Source organism: Prionailurus bengalensis, chromosome B1 (assembly GCF_016509475.1).
Source record: "Prionailurus bengalensis isolate Pbe53 chromosome B1, Fcat_Pben_1.1_paternal_pri, whole genome shotgun sequence".
Lineage (NCBI taxonomy): Eukaryota > Metazoa > Chordata > Mammalia > Carnivora > Felidae > Prionailurus > Prionailurus bengalensis.
This window is the reverse complement of record NC_057344.1, coordinates 179,535,997-179,560,771: the sequence shown is the minus strand read 5'-3', so window position 1 is coordinate 179,560,771 and position 24,775 is coordinate 179,535,997.

The window sequence follows — 24,775 nt, the reverse complement described above, 5'->3', positions numbered from 1 at the left end:
GGATAGAGATATAAAGGAACAAAGTTTTTGTATATTATTGAAGTTGAGCTGGTATAAATTCAAGTTAGATTGTTATAACTTTACAATGTTAAATGTAATTTCCCGTGTTAATCACAAAAAAATAGCTATGGAATATACAGAGAAGGAAATGAGAAAGGTATTTAAACATCTTAGTACAAAAATTTACTACACATAAAATAAGACCATAATGCAGGAAATGAGGGACAAAGGCTATACGTCATTGGCAAGCAAAGAGAAAAATGACAGAAATCCCTTCTTATTGGTAATTACATTAAATGTAAGCAGATTGAACTCTCTACTCAAAAACCAGAATTGGCAGAATGGATATAGAAATGATCCTACTTTATGCTATCTACAAGAGACTCACTTTAGATCCAAAGGCACAAATAGATTGAAAGTAAAAGGATGTAGGACACCTAGGTGGCTCAGTCGGTTAAGCGTCTATTGATTCTAACTCATGTCATGATCCCAGGGTCAAGGGATTGAGCCCGCATCTGGCTTCTTGCTGAGCATGGGCCCTGCTTGGGATTTTCCTTCTCCTTCTCTCTTTACACCTACCCAGCTCACACCCTCTCTCCCTCTCTCTCTCTCCCACCCTCTCTCTCTCTTAGTCTCTCTCCCTCAAAATAAATGGATAAGTAAACATAAAAAAAAAACAGCAAAAGTGAAAGGACGAAAAATGTGTTCCATGCAAATAGTAACCAAGAGATAACAGGGGTGTCTATACTAATATCAGGCAAAATAGACTGGAAATCTAAAAAGTTTAAAAGACATAAAAAAGGATAATATAGGTTTCAATAGAGCAAGAATATATAACAACTTTAAATGTTTACATACCATCAAAATATATGATGCAAAAAACTGACAGAGTTGAAGGAAGAAATACACAATCCTACAATAATAGTTGTAAATATCAATACTCCACTCTTGACAGTAGGGATAGAACCAGCAGATTGAGGATACATAAGGAAACAGAGGACTTAACACAATAAACCAACTAGATCTAAAAGACATATACAAAACACTACACCCAAAGACAGCAGCAAGTACATCCTTCTCAAGGGCACATGAAACATTTTCCAGAATGGAGCAAAGATAATAGCCCACAAATTAAATACCAAGATTATATTTATATTTATATTTATATTTACTTATACATATACTTATACTTAATCTATATTATTTATATTTATATATCATACAAACTGTCTTTTCTAACCTCAGTGTATGAAGTTGGAAAGCAATAATTAACAGCAGGAAAACTGGAAAACTCACAAATTTGTGGAATTTAAATAACACACTCTTAAATAAGCAATGGATCACAGCAAACATCACAGGAAAAGTTAGAAAATACAGATAAATGAAAATGAAAACATAACCTACCAAACCTGACAGAATAACAAAAGCAGAGCTAAGGGAGAAATTTATAGCTCTAAATACTTATGTTAAAAAGAAAGATATCAAATCAGCAACTGAGCTTTAAATATTAAGGAACTAGAAAAACAAAATAAAAGACAACAAAATAGAGAATATAAAATTAATAGAGATATTCAATGAAACCAAAAGTTAGATTTTTGAAAAGTTTGTCAAAATTGCTAGACTTTTACTTAGGTGGAATTAAAAAAAAAGAGAGAGAGAAAGATTTAAATTAGATTGTAATTAGAAATCACATCAAGAATGAAATATGGGGCATTACCATTGATTATACAGAAATAATAATAATAATAATAATAATAATAAGATAATTACAAAGTACTAGGAACAACTAACTGTATGCCAATGCTATAAACTGAATGTTTGTGTACCTTCCTAAAGTCACATGTGAAATACTAAGTTAGGAAATTCAAGAAGCAACTGGGTCATGATTTTGGAGCCCTCGTAAATGGAATTAGTGCCTTTATAAAAGAAACACCAGGGAGTTCTCTGACCCCTTCCACCATGTGTAGACATAGCAAGGACGTGGCTCTCTGTGAACCAGGAAGTGGGTTCTCACCAGATACTGAATTTGCTAGTGACTTGACCTTGGTCTTCCCAGCCTCCAGAACTGTGAGAAATCAATGTTTGCTCTTTAAGTAACTCATCCTAGCAGCCAGAATGGACTGACAGCAACAAATGGAATAATCTAGATAAAATGAACCAATTCTATGAACTTGAAACCTATCAAGTCTAAATCATTAAGAAAATATGAACAGACTTATAACTACTAATTCATTCAATATGAATAAAAATTAGTCCAACAAAGAGAAGTCCTAGACCTGCCTTCACTGATGTCTTCAACCAAACATTTAAAGAAGAACCAACAACAATATTCTCAAGGGAACACTCACTAACTCATTCTATGAGGCCAGCATTACCCCGATGAAGCCAAACAAAGACGCTATAACAATATTCCTAATAAACACTGATGCAAAAATATTCAACAAAATAACAGCAAACTAAATTCAGCTGCATATTAAAATGATCATACACCATGAACAAGTGGGATTTATTCCTGCAATGCAAGATTGTTTCAACATATGAAAATAGATAACGTAATATACCATGTTAACAAGGTGAAGGAAAAAATGCATGATCATTTCAACTGATGCAGAGACAAAATTTAAAAAGTTCAACACCATAGGCGCTTGGGTAGCTCTGCTGGTTAAGAGTCCAACCTTGGCTCAAGTCATTATCTCACTGTTTCCTGTTCCCAAGTTCAAGCCTGGCATCGGGCTGGGTACTGACAGGTCAGTGCCTGGAGCCTGTTTCAGATTCTGTGTCTCCCTCTCTGACTCTGCCCCTCCCCCATTCATGCTCTGTCTCTCTCTTCTCTCTCAAAAAAAAAAACATTAAAAAATAAAAAGTTCAACACCTTTTCATATGAAAACACTAAAAAAAGTAAGCATTGAAAAAAAACTATCTCAACATAATAACACTCAGAATGAATATCATATTCAGTGGCAAAAGACTGAAAGCTTTTTCTTCCGTAATCAGTAACAAAGCAAGTATGCTGGCTTTCACCACTTCAATTCAACACAGTATTTGAAGTTCTACTCAGAGGAATAAGGCAAGAAAAACAGGAGTCATTTAAATTGGAAAGAAGTAAAATTATCTCTGTTCATCACTGATTTGATCTTATGAAATCAAAACCCATAGAAAACCCTAAAGATTCTACAAAAACAAAAACAAAACTGTAGAACTAATAAATGAATTCAACAAAACATCAGGATACAAAGTCAACACTCAAAAAACTGTTGTGCTTATGGGCATCTGGGTGGCTTGGTTGGTTAAGCATCCAACTTTGGCTCAGGTCATGACCTCACACTTCGAGAGTTTGAGCCCTGTGTCAGGCTCTGTGCTGACAGCTCAGAGCCTGGAGCCTGCTTCAAATTCTGTGTCTCCCTCTCTCTCTCTGCCCCTCCCCTGCTCTCACTCTGTCTCTGTCTCTCAGACATATTAAAAAAACAAAAACTAAACTACAAGTGTTTTATTTCTATATACTAACAACGAGCAATCTGAAAAGGAAATTATAAAAACAATTCCATTTGCAATGCCATCAAAAATAATAAAATGCTTTTAAAAAAGGAATTAACCAAAGAAATGAAAGACTTGTTTGATGAGAACCACAAAGCATTACTGAAATAAATTAAATAAGACATAAATAAATAGAAACACATCTCATGTTTATGGATTGGAAGACTTAATATTCTTCATGTATCAATGCTACTCAAAGTAGTCTACAAATTCAATGCAATCACTATCAAAATCCCAATGACATTTTTTACATAAGTAGACAGCCCATTCTAAAAGTCATATGGAATTGCACAGTAACCTGAGTAACCAACAAATCTTGAAAAAAGGAGAAAAAAGCTGGAGGATTCACACTTTTTGAATTAAAAACTTACCACAAAACTATAATAACCAAAACAGTGTGGTACTGGCATAAAGGCAGGCATTGACACCAATGGAATACGATAGAGAAGCCCAAACATAAATCCTCTCATACAACCTCAAATGATTTTGACAAGGATGCCAAGGCCATTCAATGGAGAAAGGATAGTTTTTTCAACAAATAGTGCTGGAAAAACTGGGTACCTACATACAAAAGAATGAATTTGGACCCCTACCTATACCATATACAAAAAAAAATTAACTCAGAGTGAATTATAAACCTAAATGTAAGATTTATACAACTATAAAACTCTTAGAAGAAAACATAGGACAAAATCTTTACAATACTGAACGTAGCAACACTTTTGGGATATGATACAAAGGTTTAGGCGTGAAAAAGAAAAAGTATAGATAACCTGAACTTCATGAAAATTAAAAACAAATTATGCATCATAAAGACAAAATCAACAGAGTGAAATGGCCACCCACTGAATGGGGGGAAGTATTTCAAACCATGTAAAGGATTAATATCCAGAATACGTAGAGAACTCTCAAAACTCAAAAACAAAACAACAATAACAACAACAATAAAACCCTCCAAACAACTTGATTCAAAATTGAGCAAAGGACTCGAATAAACATTTCTCCAAAGAAAATATACAAATGACCAAAAAAACACATAAAAGATGCTCAAGCTCACTAATCCTTTGAGAAATGCTAATTAAAACTCGAAGTGGCATGCTGCCTCATGTCCAACATAGTGGTTACGATAAAAAAAAAAAAAAGAAAGAAAGAAAATAACAAGTGTTGGCAAGAATGTAGAGAAATTGCAATTTGAAATTTGTGCACTGGTGGTGGGATTGTAAAATGGTACAACCATTATAAAAACACTATTACATTGCCTAATAAAATTAATAGAATTACTGAATAAGCCTGCAATTCCACTTCTGAGTATATAATCAAAAGAACTGAAAACAGAATCTCAAAGAGATATTTATATAATGTATTCATAGCAGGGTAACCACTATAACTAAAATGTAGAAGCTACTTAAGTGTCCATTGATAGATGAATGAACAAAACAAAATTGATGAATGACTATACACACACACACACACACACACACACACACACAATGGAATTTTACACAGCCTAAAATGGGAAGGAAATTGTGACATGCATTACCACATGGATGATACTTCAGGACATTATGCTATATGAAATAAGCCAGTCATTAAAAGACATATATACTGTATGATTCTACTTATAGGAGGTACTTAGGGTGATCAAAATAGGAGGGTAGTTGCCAGGAAATGGTGAGAAGAGGGAATAAGACGTTATTGTTTAATGAATATATTGTTTCAGTTTTACAAAATGAAAAGGGTTATGGAGATGGTTGTTGGTAATTGAAGCACAATATTATACATTAATACCTCTGAACTATACACTTAAAAATGGTTAAGATGATACATTTTAAATATATTTGATCACAATACAAATTGAAAAAAAGTTAATGGGAGGTGTAGTTAGATTAAAAAAAAATACTAATGGACAGTCTAAAACAAATATCCCAAAATACCTCAACCCTATGCAAACAACTATGGGCAAAAATAGTTGCAAATTAATACGGCCACTGTTAACATTTACACCTACCATGAGGTAGGGTAGTTTACAAAAGCTATTATTGAAAGATCAAAACATATGTCTCATTCATCACACTTGTACCATTGGATTCTGGCTATAAGATTACATAATAACCTAAATGCTTCCCAGTCACATCAATCCTGTGGAAGAGAGAGAATCTGGATGCTAGATACATAGATTATAGCTTCTATCTAATGATGCAATGTGTAATTCCAGAATACCAACATGGCAGGGAGGTATAGACCGATAATCTCCAGGAAAGCCGAAAGCATTCAGGCCACCTTCTCAAATAATGAGATAAGGGCTTCCTTGTTTCCTCTACCCAACCCTTTACTGGTGGCTGGAAAGATAACACATTCCCTAAAGTCCTCACAACTTCAGACGTCTTCATCTGGGACCTAAATAATTCTTATTAAAGCATGAAAAATCCATTTTTATAAAAAAAAAGTATTGGCTCAATAAAATAATCATAAAAAAAGGAAAAACAGAGATTTGTTCAATAATTTGAAGCAATTATAAGGACCTTATGTCTGCAAAGAGTACCCATAATCCACTATTTAAATTTTATATAGTTAACATTTTGCTATCAACCTTTTCTTACCTCATTTTTAATGTTCATTTATTTTTGAGAGAGATAGAGAGAGAAAGAGAGAGATGAGCAGAGGAAGGACAGAGATAGAGGGAGACACAGAATCCAAAGCAGGGTCCAGGCTCTGAGCTGTCAGCACAGAGTCCAATGCAGGGCTCAAACTCACAGTGAGATCATGACCTGAGTCAAAGTTGGACTCTTGAACAACTGAGCCACCCAGGCACCCCTCAACCTTTTCATGTAATAAAGTAATTTTATGAAGGGATACTAACAAAATAAAATTGAGAGCAACTGTCTTCCTAAGAGGTGAAAAGTATGTCCGATATCATTCCTACCAAGACAATGATTCAAAGCAAAGACTCTGGCAGCAGACTAGCTGTTTTCAAACTCAGCATTTCCTTTCCTAGCTGAGTAATACAGTCAGGTTACTTCACCTATTGAAGCTTCAGTTTCCTCCTCTGCAAAATTTGGGTTAGGAAAACAACCTAGTTCATAGGCTTTGAGAACATTAGATGAGTCAACACACGTTCGGTCTTCTAATAGTGGGCACCACTGAGCAAACAAATTTAGCTGCTCAATTCAATAAACAATTAGGGAGTTTTATTTGCTACAACATCTTGGTATGTAACTTGGTGAATTAAGGCCAAAGAACAATCCAATAGGCTCTGCAATTCAGTTTTCAGATCTCTGTTAGCTTTTCTTGAATCTTATCCAGAAAATTGGGGCCCTTTTATATGTTTGGGGTAAATCCACAAACTCCCTCAAATTTCAACAAATATATTCTATATAATGGCCTTTTTATGTATTTTTATAGGAAAAAAAATTCATATCCCAAACAACCTATAAGCAATGATCTGCTTCTTCATTTCATTCAACCTTGTAATTGGCTAAACTTAAACTATTATGTTCGAAGTACGATGCTATAGTGGTTATAAGCACTTTTATTAGCATTGTTTTTTTCTGAAAAATCCTTCACCTCCTCTAAACATCTACAAGATAGAAGTAATTATGCTTATTTTTTCATATTTCTGGAAATTATTAATTTCACATTGCAAAAAACAGTTGATCTGAGATACCAAAAACTTAATCCATTCCTGAAGGTAATTAGACATTTCTGAAGCATATGCTAGCACATTTATACCAATACATTTCTATGCAGCAGTAATTTGTTGCCCACAGCTTGAGTGAGTTAATAGATTTTCAAAATTTGCCAAACCTCTGCTCTTTAGGGAATATTTGGCTCAATATACATTTTTGACTAATGTGGCTCGCCTTTTAAAATTTCATTTCCTGACCTTAATATGTTGATTTTAGGATGTGGTAGACAGTAAGGAAAGGCAAGCTGTCACAATTGATAGAAGACTATGCCTTTGAAATTCCAGTTCTACTCTGTGGATTTTATATCTTGTCTTTTATGTCTTTAAATGAGTCAACTTCTTAAAAAAATAAATAAATATACTGATTCACACATAGTATGCATTAATTGGCTTCACTATTTTAATATTGGTTGACCTGAACAAAAATCTATTTAACTGAGCATCAAAACTCAGCCACAGGATAATACTGAAGTTGAATTTCCATATTAGAAGTAGATTTTCTCTTTAAAATGTCAGACCTTACAGTTGCGTGTTTTAGTTTGACTCTGTTTCTTTCTCTTTTTATACTGTGATCTCTGACATTTTCTGGGACTCATTGTTCATAAAACTTCGGGAATACAACTGTATGTGGTGTCGAAAAGTAAAGGGAGAATATTCCATTTCAAAGCGGGTGGTAGTTTAAATTTATTGCTATGTATATTCAAGACATTGTCATATGTTTTCAATGTAAAAACAAAAAAAAACTGGAGAGACATTTATTATAGGGGAATGAGGCCTGTGAGGGGAATGGAGGGAAGTGAGAAGGATGCTGGGGAAAAGGGTCAGTCACTTTTTTTTGTATATTGTCAATAATAGAAAGAGATATTGCATCAAGTAAAGGCTGAAACAATTATCATAAGTGGCAGAAATTCAGAATGCTCAAAAATAAGGGGAGGGGGAACACAGGAAAAAGTAGGAAATAAGAAAATCTTCTAGTAGCAAAGCTTGGAAAAACTGGATACGGTATTCCCTAAGCCTAGTAACAAATTTTTCCAAGAGTTTGCCTGCTGGGAATTCTCTTTTTCTTACAATGTCCTTTAAGCAGGGGTTGTTTTCTTTGTTACTTAGCCTGCACTTCATCAGAATTGCATTCCTCTTAAAATTCAAAGAGATATTCAACAATCTAAATATGTCTATGCCATATCTGTAAACCAGATAGCATCATCCCCGTGCTCTTAACCTGCCAGTGGCTTCTTCATGACATTTTCCAGAACATCCAGACTTCTTAGCATCCCCTTTAGCTGTCTAGTCTAAACAACCTCTCCTCACATACTCTTTTCAAATGATAATGACTGTTTTGCTGTTCTCAGAACATTCTAAACTCTTCCATCAATTTTCCTGTTCAAGATTTTTACATCTGCATCTTCTTTTGCTGAGAACACATCCCCTCACATCGTCACATGGTTTATGTATATCTTTGCTCAAATGGCATCTTCTGAGAAAATCTTTCCTTTATGCTGCCTAAACCACAACTATCCCTGCTCCACACCAATCACAAAGTGAAAATTAACCACATTTTATTTTCCTTCACATATCTGCGCATAAAATATTGTATATTAAATATATATTTATATACTTTTTTATCGCCTGTTTCTATCCTCCCACCAAACGCATGTTCCATGAGGAACGGGACACCGTTTACTGAGGAAACACAAATAATCTCTCATCAAATCCTACCAGTTTGGTAGTTTCAAATAATCACCTGCAATAACTGCCTCCATTTTTCTCCAGTGAAGTGTCTCAGAGGTTCTGGCCGGTTGCAGGGGGCCATAACTACAGAGAGCTGCGAATTCTCCCCAGAATAAATGACTTTATTTCAAATAGAATGTGGGAAATTTCAAGACTATGGGCACTCTTCAAAACAATAGAGATTACTACAGTATTATACAGAGGGATAAATGTAAAGCTTCTGGCATAATATGAGTGATCAATAAACAGTTACAATGAAAACAACAACAACAACAACAACAACAAAAACCAATAGAGATTCTGGTGGTAAACGATTAAGGTGAGGCTGGTAATACCATGAGAACAAGAAACTAAACCATAAGCCTGCTAATTTACCAGAAACAGCCAGGAAAACAGACAGCTAAGAGAAGCCCACGTGGGGTGAGGAAAAAACCTCAAAGGCCGACCTCAAAAATTACTGCAAAGGGGCCCAAATTTACCTAAATGGGATAGAACATTCTGTACCTCAGGGAATTGTCAAAAACAATAGAGCAATCATGTAGCAATTAATGCAGCATTTCAGCTGAGTGTGATACCAACGGAGGCAAAGAGCTTAACAGAAAGATAAGAAAAAGTACAGCAGGCCAAGAAGAGCCAAGCAAAAATCAATGTCCTTTCAGTGTGACTGGGCTCATGCCCAAGGAGGTGATGTCTAAGGAACAGTGTCAGACCTTTAATACTACAGAAGTCGACTTCACTGCAAGAGTTCAGCCCAGTTATTCAACAAATAAGCAAGTAAATGACAACAAGACCGGGGGGGAAATCATCCAAATATGTTGGTCTGTATTATCTAAAATATGTACTTTTAAGGAAGAAAAGTTATAAGGCATGTAACGAAACAGGAAAGCATAACCCACAGATGGGGGAAAAAGCAAGAAGCAAAAAGTGCCCGAGAGTCCACCAGAATGTCAGATTTTAAAAAAGGCATCAAAGGGGGCCATTTAGAAAAGGTGCAGAGGAGTGACATTAGTAAGATGGTAGGAACAGTAATTGATGCAAGCCTCCTCCCCCAACTCGGGACCCCCCCCAGCTCAAAATTAGAGAGCTATCCATGAACAAAAATAGCCCTGGGAGGGCTTGAGTCCAATTAAAAACCTACAGCAACAGTGGAGATAAAAAAAAGGGGGAGCATGGGGTGCAGAATAATGACACAGTAAGAGTCACGGGAAAGCTCAGGTTAGCAGGAAAGTCTAGAGACGGCTAGGAGGACAGAAGGGTTAGGGTTAGCAGCAACCACACAGTGGGTGTCATCATGGTTCCCAGGGGCCTAACTGTAGGGAAGACTCTGGAAGCCCTTGCTGCTGAGGATGTCCACAGTCCACAGGAGAGCTGCAGTCTCACCACAACTGTCACAGCGGAGGACTCCATAGTGTTTCCTGGCACAGACTGCAGGAGCCTGCTCTGCAAAGAAAACTGGCAGCTTTTGCCACTGTGGGAACCAACAGCCATGCCCACTGCACAGCCTTTGGAGAGGGAGATGCTGTCATACCTGCACTGTCCCAGAAGGAGCTACTGTTGAGCCACTCTGGAACACTGGCTGAGAGCTCCCTCTGGCACTCCAAACACCCCCAGCCGGAAGCCATGACTGACCTGTATGAACCTGGACTTCAGATCCCAGCTCTGAGGCCACTCTGCACACGCCCCAGACCCTAGCCCCACCTGAGTCTCAGATGATGGAGCCCTGCCTGTGGAGGAGCCACTGCCTTGGACACCAGACCCACTGTTGATCCATGTGTACCTGTGCTCCAGGTCCAGGCTTTATGACGTGCCAGTGTCAGTCAATGCCTGAAGCCCAAAAGTCATCCCTGATGACGGCCAGTGCCACAGACCCAGAGTTGTTCTTAGTGCACAGGGGCCCACATTCCAGGCTCTGGCTCCATGGCTGCTCTAGCGATAATCACCCATCAGATTTCTGTTCCGCCGTCACTGTGGGGTGCCTACAAGCTGGATGTGGTGGTCACAGGGATCCCTTTGGCCATGCTGTCCTCCGTGAGAGAAAAAGAGGTCAAGTGCTCTCTGGTAGCCCGTGACACCAAGACCCCAAGGGCACTCACCAGACACCGCAGCCTTTGCCCCTGAGGATCTCTACTCTCTTCGCCAACACTGACCTCTCAGCTGCCAAAAATGCTCATGGACTACACAGCTGGTCCTTCTGGAAGCTGAAACTGCCACACCCCAACCCACGGGCACCCTCATGCTCAGCTGCAGGTCAAGTCTATCTCCATCAGTATCAGTCTCTAAAGTCTGGACAAGGTGACTGCTCCATCAAATGCATAGCATTAATGCTAGGGTTCCCAAGAAGAAAAGATAAAATATTGAAATTGCCAAAATCAGGAATAAAAAAGGGTGCCTTGTTACCCATCTTAAGGGAGAAAAATACTTTAAGGGAATACTATTAATGACTCTATTCCCAAATTAAGTAACTTAGACAACATGGACACGTTCCTAGAAAGATATGAGATACCAAAAATTACTCAAGAAGAAATAGAATGTCTGAGTAGACTCGGAGCAATCAAAGAGATGGAATAATTAATGAAAATTTTCCCAGAAAGGAAAGCTCAAGCAAGCCCAGGAGACTTTGCTCATGGATTCTACCAAACATTTAAAGAAGAATTAATACCACCTCTCCCACCCAACCTCTTTGAAAAAGTAAATAAAAGAAACATTTTCTTACTCATCCTGTATTATTCTGATACCAACACTACACAAAGACATCACAAAAAAATAACACTAAAGAACAATAGTTGTTATTAATATAGATGCAAAATGCTCCGCAACACACTAGCAAGGCAAATCCAGCAGTTTAAAAGTGTTACACATCAAGGCTAAAAAGGATTTATTCCAGGAGTGTCAGGTTGGTTTAAAATCTGAGTATCAGTTAATATAATACACCACATCAATAGATAAAAGATAAAGCTGTCCAGTCATCAAATAAGGCACAGAAAAAACATAAAACACGTCTAACACCCTTTCATGGTAAAGACACTCAGCAAGCTGGGAATAGAAGGAAATTTCCCCAACTGATAAAGGGCATCTATGAAAAGTCTACAGCTAACATATTTAATGGTAAAGATTGAATTCTTTCCTATTATAAGCAGAAACAAGACAAGAATGTATATTCCAGTTACTTTCATTCAACATTTTACTGGAGCTTCTAGCCAGAGAAATTAGACAAGAAAAAAAAAATTAAAGGCAACCAGATTGGAAAGGAAGAGGTAAAACTATCTGTATTTGCAGATGACATGATTTATATATAAAAATTTGAATGAGAACACTTACAGTTATTAGAACTAATGAACTAGTTCTGTAAGATGACAGATCACAAGATAAATAGAAAACGTGGAATTTTATTTTCACACTAGAAATGAAAATCTAAAAGTTAAATTAAAAGAACAATTCCATTTCCTATGGCATCAAAAAGAATAAACCACTTAGGAACATATTTAATGAAAGAAATGCAAAACTTATATTCTGAAATTTATAAAATGTTGTTGAAAGAAAGTAAAGATCTAAAGAAATGGAGAGACACCCCATGTTCATGGATCAGAAGACTTACGACATTAAGAAGACAATATTTCCCAAATTGATCTTTAAAGTTAAACCAATCCATACAAAGATATCTCTTGGATTCTTTGCAAACATGAAAAGCTAATCCTTAAATTAATATAGAAATTATTGGGCCACAAAGTAGCCAAAGCAATTTTGTAAAAAAGAACAAAATTAGGATACTTTTAACTTCCCAGCTTCAAAATTCACTCCACGCTACAATAAAAGAAGTGTGATATCAGTTCAAGTAGAGTCGTATGGATTAGTAGAATAAAACTGATTATCCAGATGTAAATTTCTGTATTTATGGTCAACTGACTGTTGACAGTGGTGGCAAGACGATTACACGAGGGAGGGAGGGGGGTTAATAGCTTTTCCAACAGATGATGCCAGGACAACTGGATATCCACTTTAAATAAATATCCACATTAAATCGTTAATTAAATCCAGGAAACTGGATGTCTTTCCCATACCATATTCAAAATCTAAATAAAAATGAGTCATAGTCCTGGGGCACCTGGGAGGCTCAGTCGGTTAAGTGTCCGACTTCGGCTCAGGTCATGATCTAGCAGTTTGTGAGTTCAAGCCCCCATGGGGCTCTGTGCTGACAGCTCAGAGCCTGGAGCCTGCTTCAGATTCTGTGTCTCCCTCTTTCTCTGCCCCTCCCTTGCTCACGCTCTGTCTCTCTCTCTCTCTCTGTCTCAAAAAATAAATAAAACATTTAAAAAATGTTTTAAAGGAGGGGCGCCTGGGCGGCTCAGTCGGTTAAGCGGCTGACTTCGGCTCAGGTCACGATCTCGCGGTCCGTGAGTTCGAGCCCCGCGTTGGGCTCTGTGCTGACAGCTCAGAGCCTGGAGCCTATTTCAGGTTCTGTGTCTCCCTCTCTCTGACCCTCCCCTGTTCATGCTCTGTCTCTCCCTGTCTCAAAAATAAATAAAAACGTTAAAAAAAAATTAAAAAAATATGTTTTAAATGAGCTTATGCTATAAAACTATTAGAAGAAAACATAGGTACATTTTTCTGGCCTTGGGTTAGGCAATGATTTCATAAATATAATACCAAAAGCACAAGTTACAAAAGAAAAGTAATTGCAATTCAAAACATACTATCAAAAAAAGTTAAAAGGCAACTCATAGAATGGGATAAAATATTTGCAACTCATATATCTGATAAGGGGATTATATTTAAGATATAGAACAACACTTAAAATTCAATAATAAAAAGGCAAAGAACCCCCCCACCACCACCCGCAAAACTGAGCAAATCATCTGAATAAATATTTCTTCAAAAACAATATACAAGTGAACAATAAACATATTTGAAGATGCCCAACATTGTTAGTCAATATGGGAGTGTATATCATGAACGCAATGAACTCCCACCTCACACTCCCTGGGATGGCTATAATAAAAACAGAACAAAACCAGGGTGCCTGGGTGGCTCAGATGGTTAAGCATCCATCCTACTTGGGCTCAGCTCATGATCCCACAGTACGTGATTTCGAGCCCCGCATTGGGATCTCTGCTGACAGCTCAGAGCCTGGAGCCTGCTTCAGATTCTGTGTGTGTGTGTCTCTCTCTTCCCCCTCCCCTGCTCACACTCTATCTCTCTCTCTCAAAAATAAAGATACAAAAAGAAAGAAAGAAAGAAAGAAAGAAAGAAAGAAAGAAAGCCAAAAAAACCCAACTATTTACACGTTTGTGAGGTTATGGAGAATTTGGAACCCTAATACACTGCTGCACATAAAACAGAGTTACTCCCTTGGAAAGTAGTGTGGCATTCCCTGCAAAGTTTAAAAATATAGTTACTATATGTCCCAGCAATTCTATCCTAAATATATACCCAAGAGTAATGATGACTTAAGTCCACATAATAACTCCTACATTAATATTTATAACATTATTCATATAGCTCCAAAGTAGAATACACTTATATATCTATTAACTGATGAATTGATCAACAACATGTGGTATATTTGATACAATTGAATATTATTTAGCTATATAAAGCAATGAAGTACTGATACATTTACAACATTAGTAAACTTTGGAAACATTAAGTGAAAGAAGCCAGCCACAAAACACCACATATTATAGAATTCATTTTACAGTAAGTATCCAGAATAAGAAAATTCACATTCAATGCAATCCCAAACAAAATTGCACCAGCATTCTTCTCGAAACTAGAACAAGCAATCCTAAAATTCATATGGAACCACAAAAGGCCCCGAATAGCCAAAGGAATTTTGAAGAAGAAGACCAAAGCAGGAGGCATCACAATCCCAGACTTTAGCCTCTACTACAAAGCTGTCATCATCAAGACAGCATGGTATTGGCACCAAAACAGACACATAGACCAATGGAATAGAATAGAAACCCCAGAACTAGACCCACAAACGTATGGCCAACTCATCTTTGACAAAGCAGGAAAGAACATCCAATGGAAAAAAGACAGCCTCTTTAACAAATGGTGCTGGGAGAACTGGACAGCAACATGCAGAAGGTTGAAACTAGACCACTTTCTCACACCATTCACAAAAATAAACTCAAAATGGATAAAGGACCTAAATGTGAGACAGGAAACCATCAAAACCTTAGAGGAGAAAGCAGGAAAAGACCTCTCTGACCTCAGCCGTAGCAATCTCTTACTCGACACATCCCCAAAGGCAAGGGAATTAAAAGCAAAAGTGAATTACTGGGACCTTATGAAGATAAAAAGCTTCTGCACAGCAAAGGAAACAACCAACAAAACTAAAAGGCAACCAACGGAATGGGAAAAGATATTCGCAAATGACATATCGGACAAAGGGCTAGTATCCAAAATCTATAAAGAGCTCACCAAACTCCACACCCAAAAAACAAATAACCCAGTGAAGAAATGGGCAGAAAACATGAATAGACACTTCTCTAAAGAAGACATCCGGATGGCCAACAGGCACATGAAAAGATGTTCAGCGTCGCTCCTTATCAGGGAAATACAAATCAAAACCACACTCAGGTATCACCTCCCGCCAGTCAGAGTGGCCAAAATGAACAAATCAGGAGACTATAGATGCTGGAGAGGATGTGGAGAAACGGGAACCCTCTTGCACTGTTGGTGGGAATGCAAATTGGTGCAGCCGCTCTGGAAAGCAGTGTGGAGGTTCCTCAGAAAATTAAAAATAGACCTACCCTATGACCCAGCAATAGCACTGCTAGGAATTTATCCAAGGGATACAGGAGCACTGATGCATAGGGCCACTTGTACCCCAATGTTCATAGCAGCACTCTCAACAATAGCCAAATTATGGAAAGAGCCTAAATGTCCATCAACTGATGAATGGATAAAGAAATTGTGGTTTATATACACAATGGAATATTACATGGCAATGAGAAAAAATGAAATATGGCCTTTTGTAGCAACGTGGATGGAACTGGAGAGTGTGATGCTAAGTGAAATAAGCCATACAGAGAAAGACAGATACCATATGGTCTCACTCTTATGTGGATCCTGAGAAACTTAACAGGAACCCATGGGGGAGGGGAAGGAAAAAAAAAAAAAAAGAGGTTAGAATGGGAGAGAGCCAAAGCATAAGAGACTGTTAAAAACTGAGAACAAACTGAGGGTTGATGGGGGGTGGGAGGGAGGGGAGGGTGGGTGATGGGTATTGAGGAGGGCACCTTTTGGGATGAGCACTGGGTGTTGTATGGAAACCAATTTGTCAATAAATTTCAGAAAAAAAAATTAAAAAAAATAAAAAAATAAAAAAAAAATAAAAAAATTAAAAAATTAAAAAAAATAAAAAAAAAATAAAAAAAAGAAAATTCATAGATATAGAGAGTAGAATAGTGATTACTTATGCCTTGGGGAGGTGGCAGTAAATGAGGAGTAACTTAACGGATACGTGTTTTCTTTATGGAGCAATGAACATGGTCTAAAATTGTAATGACAATAATGAAAAAGCAATTAAAGATGATGTATTTTAAATGGATGGATTGTATGGCATGTGAATTATATCTCATTACAGCTAAGTTTCTTCATTTATTTTGAGAGAGAGAGAGGGAGAGAGAGAGCAGACAGAGGAGAGAGAGAGAGAATCCCAAGCAGGCTCTACACTTTCAGCACAGATCCCAACCTGGGGCTCAATCCCATGAACTGTAAGATCATGACCTGAGCTGAAATCAAGAGTCTGGTGCTTGACCAACTGAGCCACCCAGGAACTCCAAGAGCAATTCTTATTTTTACGACCATGTATGTTTGATTACTTCAGATCTCAAGTTATGTTTTATTATTGTCTGAAATGTCCATACAAGAATTTGTAGGGAAGGTTTCTTACAAAATGCAGCATCCGCTGTAAAACATCTTAGATTAACAAATTCTCACAATTAGATAAGTGCAATATGCTTTAAACATATGTTCATTTTTTGCAGCTTTGATTTTTTTTTTGGATTTTATTTTTTTTCAGATTACATCAACTTCTTTTTTACTTATTAGTTGCATGTTCTAAGGTTTTTGTAAGCAAATTTCTAACATTTTTTAATAAGTATGTGATTCTACAGAAGCTAATTAAACATTTGTGGACATTATTTATGCCACGCAAATTATACTAGAAGCCTGTATCAATTCTCTTAGAATTTGCCTCTTAGAATTCAAGGCTAGGGGCGCCTGGGTGGCTCAGTTGGTTAAGCGTCCGACTTCAGCTCAGGTCACGATCTCCCGGTAGTGAGTTCGAGCCCCGCGTCGGGCTCTGGGCTGATGGCTCAGAGCCTGGAGCCTGCTTCCGATTCTGTGTCTCCCTCTCTCTCTGCCCCTCCCCTGTTCATGCTCTGTCTCTCTCTGTCTCAAAAATAAATAAACGTTAAAAAAAATTAAAAAAAAAAGAATTAAAGGCTAGAACAAAATAAATGAGCAGGAACAAAAATAAACAAAACCAGAAATTTAGAAATGTACCCATTGCATTATTTGAAGTATTAAAATATGTCTATATATATATAATATGTGATGTCATAGTCAATTAAAATATCTGTATATAATAAAACTTACAGAAGTGGAAACAGGAAGTTTGGGGCTAAGGATAATCTTCAGAGTTAATCTACAGGTAGTTGCTTTGCACAGTAAGGTGGGACTCTAAAAATGTGACAGATAAAATTATGAAAAGAGATATTAATCAAAGTGAAAAATTATGACTTCCATAACCCAGAAGAATTGTCAAAATATCAAAATATCTTTTAATATCTGCTATAAATGTAAAGGGAAATGAAAAACAGAACTAATATTTATTTGATGCACTGTTATTTAAAACATTAAGATGTTTTTATTTCTTTAAAAAATACTTACCAGGAATAGTTCGAACAATGCTGGCCTTTTGTTTATAATGTAACTGTTAACATGGGGTGTCCATCTTTTCAATGATTTAGCAGATTGTCTTAATCCTTTCCAAATTTGGATCCCTCACTTAATCCTGCACACTTTAAATGTTGTGAAATATCTCTGACAGTTACTTTACTGTGAAATGTTTTGCTGGTGTCACTTTCTCTAGAACAAATTCATCTTTTTTTGTTGTTGTTAAATCATTTTTCTCATTTATGTCAGTCAGTTCACTTTCACTATGTTTCTCTAGAGTCTAGAAAAGCAGTGATATCAACATTTCCAACAGCAGGTAATGTCTTTATGACCCCATTTCTGTTTCAATTCTGATTTCTCTTCCACTGTTCCCACTTCTCACTTCTTTGCTGTACTTTCAACTTTGTCAGTTACCACCTGAATTATGCATTTTGTAACATGATTAGGATGGATTTACTAAGAAGGCAAGAAATCAGGAAAACTGCACATTATTATTTTTGTCTGTGCGTGAACTGAATAACAGCTACACACGGAACAATCTTTGACAGACTTTGAAAGAAGTGATTTGTTACTGATCATGATGCATATCTATTATTAATGTAGTTAGTGATTCACTCATAGACTGAAACAGCAAACTTTGTGCCTGTGTAATTACTGACAATATGCCATGGCAAATGGGATATGAAGCATGTTACTGAGGAGCCAGGGTTACTTAACTAAACCATGGTAACTGAAACCTTCATATATCATAATGTTGCAATTGAGGATGGGTGGTATTCTAAAGAAACCACGTGGAAGCTTTGGGATGGCTTCAGGAAATTCATTTATATAGTTATTATAAACATAGTTTCCAATTTTGTTGAGTGTTTGATTGGGGATTTTATTGTGAGACAAAATAGAAATTAAGGATCAATTCCTAAAACTCTCTGGAAAATTCCAGCATATAGGATTGAAAAGTAAATTTATTCGACATAATTGAACTGTCTCTTATTTTCTTATAAAGAAAATATGAAATAGGTGAAGAAAAGTATTATTTTATAAAGTATAAAATAATTTTAAAAGTACATGTAACCATAGTATTACAAATGCTGACTATAATTAATGTAATTTTTCAAAGTCTAATACTATGTGACAGGAATTATGTTAAATGCTTATATAAAATGATCAAGCCTAGTCTTCAAAACTCTTCTAAAATGTGGGTGTTATTTTCCCCATCATGTGGTTGAGGCAACCATAATTTAAAGTAATGTTATAAAATTCCCACCACTAAAAATTTGGGATCACAATATGAAACTATTTTGTTCTAATTCAAAACCCCATAATTGTTGGTCACCAAATTTGATTTTGATACAAATAATGAACTAATATTTAATTGAAACTATATATTTATAACCATTATTTGTATTTTTGTTTGATTTCTTGTATTTACTAATTAATTTTTTTAATGTTTACCTATTTTTGAGAGAGAGAGTCAGAGGGTGAGCAGGGGAGGGGCAGAGAGAGAGGGGGACACAGGATCTGAAGCAGGCTCCAGGCTCTGAGCTGTCAGCACAGAACCCAATGTGGGGCTTGAACTCATGGGCTATGAGATCATGACCTAAGCTGAAATTGGATGCTTAACCAACTGAGTCACCCAAGTGCCCCTATTTACTAATTTCTTAATCTCTCCCTCCCCTCTCTTTGACACTTTTTATATTTTTAAAAAAATTTATTTTGAGAGCGAGAGAGAGAACATGCAAGTGCGGGAGGCTCAGAGGGAGAGGGAGGGAAAGAATCAAATTAAGCAGGCTCCACACTCAGTGCAGAGACCTACGTGGGGCTCAATCTCACAACCGTGAGATCATAACCTGGGCTGAAATCAAGAGTTGGATGCCCAAACAACTGAGCCACCCAGGCGCCCCCCTCTAGATCTAGATTGTTGTTATTCAATGTGTAAACTGCAGACGGACATGTATTGTCTTTCTTCTTCTTCTTCTTCTTCTTCTTCTTCTTCTTCTTCTTTTTTAAGAGAAAGAGTGAGAAAGAATGGGCAAGCCTGGCAAAGGGGCAGAGAAAGGGAGACAGCGAGAGCCAGAGCGAGAGAGAGAAAGAGAGAGAGATTGAGAGAGAGGGAGAGACAATCTCAAGCAGGCTCCACACTTAGCAAGGAGATGGACGGGGTTCTATCCCACAACCCCAGGATCATCACCCAAGCCAGAATCACAAGTCAGTTGCTCAACTGACTGAGCCACCCAGGCACCCCAGTGAGTCATGTATTTTCTGAGTAACCCTTCGGAAGCAGTGATCTAGATTACCAACTACTCAGTAACTGCTTTTTGTTTAAAATATGTGTTTTTGGGGCGCCTGGGTGGCGCAGTCGGTTAAGCGTCCGACTTCAGCCAGGTCACGATCTCGAGGTCTGTGAGTTCGAGCCCCGCGTCGGGCTCTGGGCTGATGGCTCAGAGCCTGGAGCCTGTTTCCGATTCTGTGTCTCCCTCTCTCTCTGCCCCTCCCCCGTTCATGCTCTGTCTCTCTCTGTCCCAAAAATAAATAAACGTTGAAAAAAAAATAAAAAAAATAAAAAAAATAAATAAATAAAATATGTGGTTTTTTTTCAATTAGAAATCACCTATAAAAGAACTTAATAGATTAAAAAAGATATTTATAAACCAAAGAGACCTTATAATTACAGATTCTTTTCTTACCTCAAAAGTAACCACTATCTTGAATTTTTTATTTAGCTTTTCATTGCTTGTCTTTATAATTTTAACAAGTTTATACCCGTAATCAAAGTATTCTTCAGTTTTCTATGTTTTCAAACTTTATATGAATGAAATCACCTGGTTGATATTTTCATCTGCTTGCATTTTCATTCACCATTGTGTCCCTGAAATTCACACATATTCATTGTATTGCTTTACCTCATTTATTTTTGCTGTGGCATAGAATTTGATGACATGAATATACCCAAATTTACTAATTTATTCTTTGGCTAGTGTTCAGTTCAACTGGTTTTAATTTGAAGCTCGAACAATTATTGCTATTTTCTTTCAGTTTATGCATTGACCTTATGATGGACCAATAACACACAAATATAGAGTAGTGTAAGTCTCCACCCCCAGTATAAATAATATCGAATTATAGTGAATTGATTATATTAAATTTATTGGGGGGGGGAGAAAAAGAAACACAAGATAGAGACATTCATACATTGTTTTTCATTCTAACATTTTGGTGTGATTATTTCATATACAATATATACTTTTTCCAGCCCAAACAGCATCCACAAGTTAAGTTATTTCTATTTATTTTCTTTTTTTAATATATATTTTTTAATGTTTTATTTTGTTTTTGAGACAGAGAGAGACAGAGCATGAACGGGGGAGGGTCAGAGAGAGAGGGAGACACAGAATCCCAAGCAGGCTCCAGGCTCTGAGCTGTCAGCACAGAGCCCGATGCGGGGCTCAAACTCACAGACTGCAAGATCATGACCTGAGCCAAAGTCGGACGCTTAACTGACTGAGCCACCCAGGCGCCCCTCTATTTATTTTCTTATCATTTTATAATTTTACCATTTTTTAGTTGAATGACTATTTTGTGTCGTACACTGATAAATGCTGGATATATAAAAATGGCATATTGATGAGACATATATATAAATAGAGCTCTGCTGTGTCCATATTTTGGAAATAAAGGATCCTCTCATATATTGCTTACAGGCAGGTATCTTTCTAGAGGATATTAAATAATATGCATTATTAATAATGCATACCAAAATGCATAACAAATGCCTCTAGGAAAATTGGCTTCAAAGTTAAGAAATAAATCAAAGGTGTGTACATCATTTTTAGCTGGATATTTCATGGGAGTTTAAAAATCCTTTCATATATTAATTAAATGTACTCAAACTTCCAATGCACTAGTAAATATTTTGTTAAAAAATTATGTATATGATGGTAAAGTTTGCTCTGGAATACAAGAACATGTGAAAAGAGAGGAAATGTTATCCTATATCTACTGATATATCTCTATAGAGATATAGTTGCACTATAGCTACTGAGAAATTACTCGGTAGGAATGAAGCTGCGTAATATCATCTGATGACTAAAGTCAAAAGCTGATGACTGAGCCTAGTGAGAAGATATTCAAAACCCAAAATGTGTAGTGAATGTACAGAACTACACATTTAGGCAAAGTAGGTTAGTAATAAATTAGATGTAAATAACACTCAATAAAAAAAGAAAAAGAACGAACCCTACTTTAGAAAGGCTCTATAATTTTAGATAATGTGCAAATGAATCATTGTTTTCTGTTTGTTTAAAATGAATTTTCTCATTATCATCTAAAAACATACCTACTACTACTTTTTATTCATTATTAAATATTTTTTTTCCAACTAAGAAAACCACCACACTAATTTCTTGACTGTCACAAGGTGAAATTTCTTCACTCAGACATTTCCATTTCCTGTTACTCCTACTTGTACTTTCCTTCATGGTAGCTTCAGAATATAAGCTTAATTTTAAATGTTTTTGACATGCTGTCCTAATATGTGAACTTCACTCATAATTATTAATAATGTTTATCAAACACTTAGATAGTTTATAGTCACACTCTTCAGCCTCTTTCCTTAGAGGAAAGGCCTAAGACATGTGACTTACTTCATCATGGCTCCCCCTGAGAATCTTTCATGATCTATTGTCATTCATTCACTCCCTTGAGTAATTTTAATAGTTAAAATGCTCCCTGAGTACTCCCATTCAGTTATTTGGCTTAGAAAACATTCAGAAGTTGCTGTCAACTATTCATGCAAATATTTCTTCCTAAATTTTTTTAAATTAAACTTATCTCACTAAGCATGGGAGGAGCTTTAATATGGAATGTTTTGAGCTTTGACTTTATTTGAAAACCACAAATGAACTTTCACTGAGGTAAGTATTCACTAGAAATAATTTCAAGCTATTTTTTAAATGTGTAAATTGTAGTCATGAATAAATAAATTCACTTACTGAACAAAGACTTACTGGTATCGTGTTTGCATCTAGTATGGTTCCAGGTGCCATGGTCTTGGCAATGAATGAATAAAGTATCCTAGTGGCATGCAGCAAATATTGTTAGATTAAGAGACATCCTTTTAAATGCCTGATAATAATCACTGAGGAAGACTACTGAGAAGAGAGCTTTTGAGAATGTAGTCCAAAATTTTAAAAGGCATATATGAAGAATATGATTCATAGTATAAAGAAGAAATGTCAGTCAATGTGAACAGAAGGAAAAATTGTACAGATATTGTAATGCATACACGAGTTCTTTAAATTACAATAATGCATATTTAATGAATCTAGTGAAAAAAGTTGGCAATAGTGTTTAAAGGAATGAAGAATTTTAGAAGGTATAGTAAACTCTGAAAAACAGCTATACGAAAATCCTAGAATTAAATAACTCAATATCTGAAGTTTTTCAAAAAAGAACATTAGATACAATTGGCCAAACACAAATGAAAAAGAATAAGCATACTTAAAATATAATTATCCAAACGGAAGCACTGAGAGACAGCAATACTGAGTAAAGTAAACAAATCTCAGTGATTTGCGAGACACTATCAAGTGGTCTAACTGGGGAATAATTGGAGTATAATTGGATTTCCTGAAGACTAGAAAATATAAGACAAAACAGAATATATATATATATAGAGAGAGAGACAGAGACAGAGACAGAGACAGAGACAGAGAGACAGAGACAGAGAGAGACAGAGAGATAGATATGGGGGGGTAGAGAGAAAGACAGTAAGAGAGAGAAATGTTGGACAAAATCAACACCAAAATAAAAACCAAAACAAGTGTGATCACATTTGATCGAGGATGTCCACAAATACCCTGCTCAATGAAGTACAAAGAAAATCATATGCAGACTGAGCATTCATCCTGATAAAAACCATACATAATGCAAAAAAGTTAAGAGCAAATGGGGGTGATGGTAGGGAACACTTATTACATACAAAAGAATCATGATAAAAGTAAGCATAATATCATCATCAAAAAAATGAAGAAAGTACAATATATAAAAAAAATCTTTAAATACTGGATGAATGGGGGGGGGTGCAAACCGTAGCAACATAGAATTCTATATCCTCTAAAAGTAACTTTAAAACTGAAGGCAAGAGCAAAATGGTGGCATAAATAGCCCCCAGTTTTCATCCTCAAAACAATTATAAAAAAAAAGCAGAGACAGTTACATAGGTAAGGAGCTTAGAAAGGGCTACTCTGTCTTAACGTCAGGTAAAATCAACAACTGTTCTTAGATGCCTGAGAGAGGTGAAAACACAGAACAAACAACTACCCCGGTTTTGACAAGGCAGGTGATTGCAGGGACTCTCGGTTTACTGGTGCAGGGACTCAGGCATAAACCACCTCAGGAAACAAACTGGGGTAGGAAAACTGGAACTGTAATTGACGAATTGCTAGACGCTTAGTGTTGGACAACTCTAAGAGTTAAAATCTCCAGGGGGCTCAAATCACAGGGGAGTCTCCATAATATTGTGAGACTCACCTCCAGAAGCCTCACTAGTTTCCCATAGTAAATAGTGGGAGAAAATCCTGTTTGCTTTCAGCAGGGGAAGGGGACAGAAACCCTCTGGGTATATATTATAGCACTCTGTTCTTTTTGACAAGGTCTTCCCTCAGAAGAAACTAGTTAATCAGGGCCTAACTGAACAGTAGTCTCTAGCTAGCCACCATGTCTCACAAAAGGAGAGAGAAAAAATCTGAGAAACATTTGCTAAGTTTATAGTTCAAGGCATAGGACTGAGACTTGATCACAGAACTATAGAACATTCTCTTTGCCCCACACTTCACCACATTACTAACAGATTATTTACAATACATCTTTTTACCTGATACATCAAGTCTGGCAATTAAGAAAAAAAAATCCAGGCATAACAAA